This window comes from Coffea arabica, chromosome 11c, assembly GCF_036785885.1.
Source record: "Coffea arabica cultivar ET-39 chromosome 11c, Coffea Arabica ET-39 HiFi, whole genome shotgun sequence".
NCBI classification, from domain to species: domain Eukaryota; kingdom Viridiplantae; phylum Streptophyta; class Magnoliopsida; order Gentianales; family Rubiaceae; genus Coffea; species Coffea arabica.
Genome location: NC_092330.1, coordinates 36799835 through 36805834, shown reverse-complemented (window position 1 = coordinate 36805834; position 6000 = coordinate 36799835).

The window sequence follows — 6000 nt, the reverse complement described above, 5'->3', positions numbered from 1 at the left end:
CACCAGCAATTCACAAGACAAAAGGTACTCTCGATTACATTCATTCCGATCTATGGGGTCCTTCTCGTGCTCCTTCTAAAGGTGGTGCCAGGTACATGTTGACTTTCATTGATGATTATTCAAGGAAAGTTTGGGTTTATTTTCTTAAGCACAAAAATGATGTTTTCCTAACTTTCAAGCAATGGAAAGTTTTGATTGAGAAACAAACAGGAAAACATGTTAAGCGGTTGAGAACAGATAATGGCATGGAATTTTGTGGAGGTGAATTTAATGAATTCTGCAAGAATGAAGGAATTGTTCGGTATCACACCGTCAGGATGACGCCTCAACAAAATGGTGTGGCCGAACGTATGAACAGAACGCTTTTGGAGAGAGCAAGATGTATGATCTCCAATGCAGGGTTGACAAACGACTTTTGGGCAGAGGCAATCAATATGGCCTGTTATATTGTCAACCGTTCTCCTTCTGCATCTCTTGATTTCAAAACTCCTGAGGAAGTTTGGTCAGATACTCCTGCTGATTACTCAAATTTAAAAGTTTTTGGGTGTCCAGCATACATGCACGTGAATGATGGAAAATTGGAGCCTAGGGCTAAAAAGTGCATTTTTCTTGGGTATGCTTCTGGGGTGAAAGGATACAGATTATGGTATCCTGATCCCAAATCCCCAAAATTTGTAATCAGTAGAGATGTTACTTTTGATGAATTATCTCTGTTATCTTCCAAGAAGGAGTCTTCTAGTCCTTGTACTACTGATAGTACACAGAAGCAGGTGGAGCTTAATATTGGCAGTTCTGGTCCTTCTCAATCCAAATCTTCTATTCAACAAGTGCCAGTAGATACACCTGAATCTACTGTTGAAGATAGTTCAGAAGAAGAGGAGTATTCCATAGCCAGAGATAGAGCAAGGAGAGACATTCGACCACCACAAAGATATGCAAATTTAGTTGCATATGCTTTGTCTGTTGCAGAAGAAACTGATGCAGTTGGTGAGCCTTCCACCTATTCAGAAGCAGTTTCTTGTGATGACTCTGCAAAGTGGTTGATTGCGATGAATGAAGAAATTGAATCTCTTCATCAGAATGATACTTGGGTTCTTGTAAAGCCGCCGTCAGCTAAGAAAATTGTTGGTTGCAAGTGGGTCTTCAAGAAAAAGGAAGGTATTCCAGGGGTTGAAGATGCAAGATATAAAGCACGATTGGTTGCAAAGGGCTATAGTCAGGTACAAGGTGTTGATTTTAATGATGTGTTTTCACCTGTTGTTAAACATAGCTCTATTCGTGTTTTGCTTGCTTTAGTTGCCATGTATAATTTGGAGTTAGAACAGCTCGACGTTAAGACAGCTTTCTTACATGGCGAACTTGAAGAACAAATTTATATGAGACAACCCCAGGGTTTTGAAATTGAAGGTAAAGAAGACCATGTTTGCTTATTGAAGAAATCCTTATATGGATTGAAGCAGTCTCCAAGACAATGGTATAAGAGGTTTGATTCCTTTATGTTGGGTCATGGTTATTCAAGGAGCATGTATGATAGTTGTGTTTACTTCCGGAAGTTAAATGATGGTTCTTTCATTTACTTATTGTTATATGTTGATGACATGCTCATTGCTGCCAAGAATTTGTCAGAAATTCACACCTTGAAACTGCAGTTAAATAGTGAATTTGAAATGAAAGATTTGGGAGCAGCTAAGAAAATTCTTGGCATGGATATCAATCGAGATCGAGGAGTAGGAAAGTTATTTTTGACCCAGAAAAATTACCTTGAGAAAGTTTTGGAGCGTTTTGGCATGAAAGATGCTAAATCAGTATCTACTCCTCTTGCTAGCCATTTTCGGCTATCTGCTGCTCAATCACCAAAATCAGATGAAGAGGAAGATTATATGGCACGGGTTCCTTATTCCAGTGCAGTCGGCAGTATTATGTATGCAATGGTTTGTACTCGTCCAGATATTGCACAAGCAGTCAGTGTTGTTAGCAGATATATGTCTTGCCCTGGTAAAACACATTGGCAGGCTGTGAAGTGGATTCTCAGATACTTGCGAGGTACTTCAAATGTATGTTTGGAGTTTGGAAGAAATAATAACACTTTGGTTGGTTTTGTAGACTCAGACTACGCTGGAGATCTTGACAGGAGAAGATCACTTTCGGGCTATGTATTTTGCATTGGCGGATGTGCTGTTAGTTGGAAAGCTACTCTACAACCTGTCGTAGCTTTGTCTACTACTGAAGCAGAATATATGGCTGTGACCGAGGCAATCAAAGAAGCCTTGTGGTTGAAAAGTTTATTTAGCGAGCTAAGTCTATATCAAGGTGTTACTGATATTCACTGTGATAGTCAAAGTGCCATACACTTGACTAAAGATCAGATGTATCATGAGAGGACGAAACACATTGATGTGAAGTATCACTTCATTCGGGATATCATTGCTGAGGGAAAAGTCCTTATTCAGAAAATCAATACTAAGGACAATCCAGCCGATATGTTTACGAAACCTCTTCCAGTTTACAAGTTCAAGCAGTGCTTGGATTTGGTTGGTGTTCATTGTTGGTGATTTAAGCCCATTGGGGCTTATGTGGAGAAGGTGGAGCGATTTTACTATTGACGATGGTGGGATTCAAAATTATGCCAAGGTGGAGATTTGTTGAGCCGCAATTCTTCAGCCGCAATCCTTGACTGTGGCAGAATTTCCTCATCCCACATCGCCTGAAGCAGAAGGAAAGCCTCCCAAATACAACTATAAATAGGGGGCTCATATGAAGGTTTCAATTGCACCACTTAAAGAGAGTTATATGGGCTATTAGCTCCTTGAGTCATTTAGCCCATTTAGTCAAATATTTTAGGCTCTCTTGTTTTGAGTTTAGGAATATTTTCTAAACTCTTTTGTAAGTGCCTTTTGGCCTAGGAACCACTTTCCTACGGCTTTTGTATTTCTTCTTCATAGTAGAAATATTGCTCCTCTCTCGCCCGTGGACGTAGGTCAATTTGACCGAACCACGTAAATCTTCTGTGTCTTTTATTTGCTTTGTTATCCGTCTTTATATGGTCGGTTTTACCGCCTAATTATTATATGGCTGGTATCTACCGCCTATCTATTAAATGGTCGGTTATACCGCCTAATTTGTGCTAACTTGAGTTTGTCTATTTCCTGGCCCGGTCTTAACAGTTTTACAGCAATTGGTGAGAAAAAAACATTTGAAAAAGAAGGTCATCCCCAATGTGATCGGTTGTTTATACCAATGGCAAAGGGTATTTAGGTTCAGAAATAACTGTAATGACTTCAACACAATAGCAAATACAAACACAAAATCTGGAATTGACCTAAAGCGCAAGCTGAAGTGACACAAAAGTAACGTTAGAAGCTCATTGCATTTGACACTCGTGAATTATGTATGGTCAGAATCCATGGAGCTGATTTTGGAAAAGCTGCCTGATCTTATACAAAGGGCCGATAAATTTGGGTGGACTGCACTTCATTATGCTGCCAAATTTAATCATCAGAAAATTGCAAGACTACTACTGTCTGCTGATAGGTCTACTGCCTATGTTGCTGCCAAGAATGATAACTCCAAGACTGCTCTACATATTGCTGTAATTCATGGACATGTAGCTTTGGTGCAAGAGATTTTATCCCATTGCCCAGATTGTTGGGAGGAGTGTACTCATGGACGTCGGAATATCCTTCACCTGGCAGTAAAATACGAGCAAAAAGAAGTGTTGGAATTTGCCTTAGAAAAGTACCCCTGGGCTTCTGAGCTCATTAATCAGAAGGATAGAAAAGGAAACACTCCTCTCCACCTCTATGCTGCTACCAACACCTTAGAGGGGAATAGCCTTCTAAAGCATCCTCTTGTGGACGTCAATTCCTTCGACAAATTGAATTCTACGCCTCTAGATAGAATCCTACAGGCAGATGAGCTCTCAGAAAGACAGGTAAGATTTTCTTTTCTTCCCCTTGCATTGTCTTATCGGTTGTATCAGAAAATTTGTTAATTTTTCACATATAAGAATTTCAAATGAGTGAAAACTAGAACAGAGTAGGCCTGTTCAGGGATGGGATATCCGATCCATGAACTAAATGAGTGATCTAATTCGCATAAATTGCACCAGTTTTTTTTTCATAAAAAAATATGTATTAGAACACGGTCAAAACAAATATCCAGTCTGAAATACATCTACTTTTACTAGATATAATAAAATGGACGTTAGATCCACATTTGATTTTTTTTTCTTTCTTGGAGTTTATAAATGATAAAAAAGAAGATGAAAAACAAAAGCAGAATAAGAGCATATAATAAAACAAACAATGTAACAATACATCCATGAAACATTCTCTCAAATATGATAAGAGCTATTTATTGCATACTAGTATAGAAATTGGTAGTCTAAATTACGAAGTACTTTTTTCTTATCATTCTTTTCATTTTTTGGTGATATAATCGAGTCATGTACCAATTAAAAACAAATAAAATTTAATACTTGATACGCTATTTCTATGACAACTCTTTAAAACTTTAACACTATGTATGAACACACTATCGCAGAAAGACATGTAGACATGAGAAATAAGACATGAGCGATAAAATTAGCATAGACTAGTGAGTTAAATGGTAAAATTTGTAGCAAAAAGTAAAAAATAAAAATAAAAATTGCTTTGCTGATGGGATTGAATATCTGTGCATCACTTCCTTAGCCGGTCCAGATATGATTGTTAACATTCCTCACTTCTATGTCCTGTCTCAATACATCATACGATTTATCCAAGTAGTGTTGGACGAGTGCTCTAAGACTATGTTACATTAGAGGCCAAATGAAATAACTGACACTATTTTTTACAATTTGGCGGTGTCTCGAATCATTTGGCTAGAGTTTTATCAGGGATGAATTGCAGCGAGTGGGTGGAACTCCAGGTTATCGAAATGTAGCTACTCTAAAGAAGAATTTACAATCACCAAAAACTGATGAACCAAAGAAACTGAATAGACTGGCAGGGAATTATTTGATCGTGGCCACCCTGATTGCAACGGTCACTTTTGCGGCCGGTTTTACTGTCCCAGGTGGATACTATAGCAGCGGCGGTCTGAACCAAGGCTTGGCAGTTTTAGGAAAGAAAGCAGCTTTTATTACATTCGTAATCTCAGATTCCTTAGCAATAATGTTCTCCATTGGTGCAGTGGTTCGACAACTTAAGATCCTGCAAACCAAAAATGACAGGTATAAATGGTCTGAGCTCCAAGACATTCAGACAAATATTTTTGTGGCTCTCATATCAATGATGATAGCATTCATTACTGGCTTGTACTCAGTGCTACAAGTCTTGCCCCTCAAGATTGTGCTGTGTGTACTTGCTGCTTTCTTCTGCATTCAGACATCTGTGGTCTTTCTTTCGCTTAGACCCAACAAAATGTCAAGGACCTATATGTCTATATTTCGAAACACCACCGATGCCTACTGTTCTTTCAGTATCGGTGCACTTGGAATTCGGTATGAGAATTTCACCGATCGGATTAGTTGTGCAGCTTGTGCTGGTAAATTCTCATTGAGAAGCGTGGGGCAATAGGCCAAAAATTAAAAAGACTATTTGGAGTGGAAGTTGATTTATTGATTCATTTTTCTCGTAATCATCTTGGAACTTACAGGCTCTGTTGGGTATTTGACCAAGAAACAAGAGGAATATTTGGAGTGGAAGTTAATTTACGGATTCATTTTTATCATAATTATCTTGCAACTTACAAGACTTATTTAAAGTTATGAGTACATCATTCTAGATTCATTGGAATACATAAGATAATTTTAGACAAGTCACTTGCTGACTAGCTATTCATTAACTTTACCTGATAACGAACTAATTAATTAAACGCATTAGTCAACGTATTTCCCCCTTAATGTGCTATTCTTAAACTTTCATGTCTTACTTGAAAATAGCTAAACTTGCCTTTTGGAAGTGCCTTGATAAAAATGTTTGCAACTCGGCTTTCGCTCTTATAAAATTTCAACTCAAC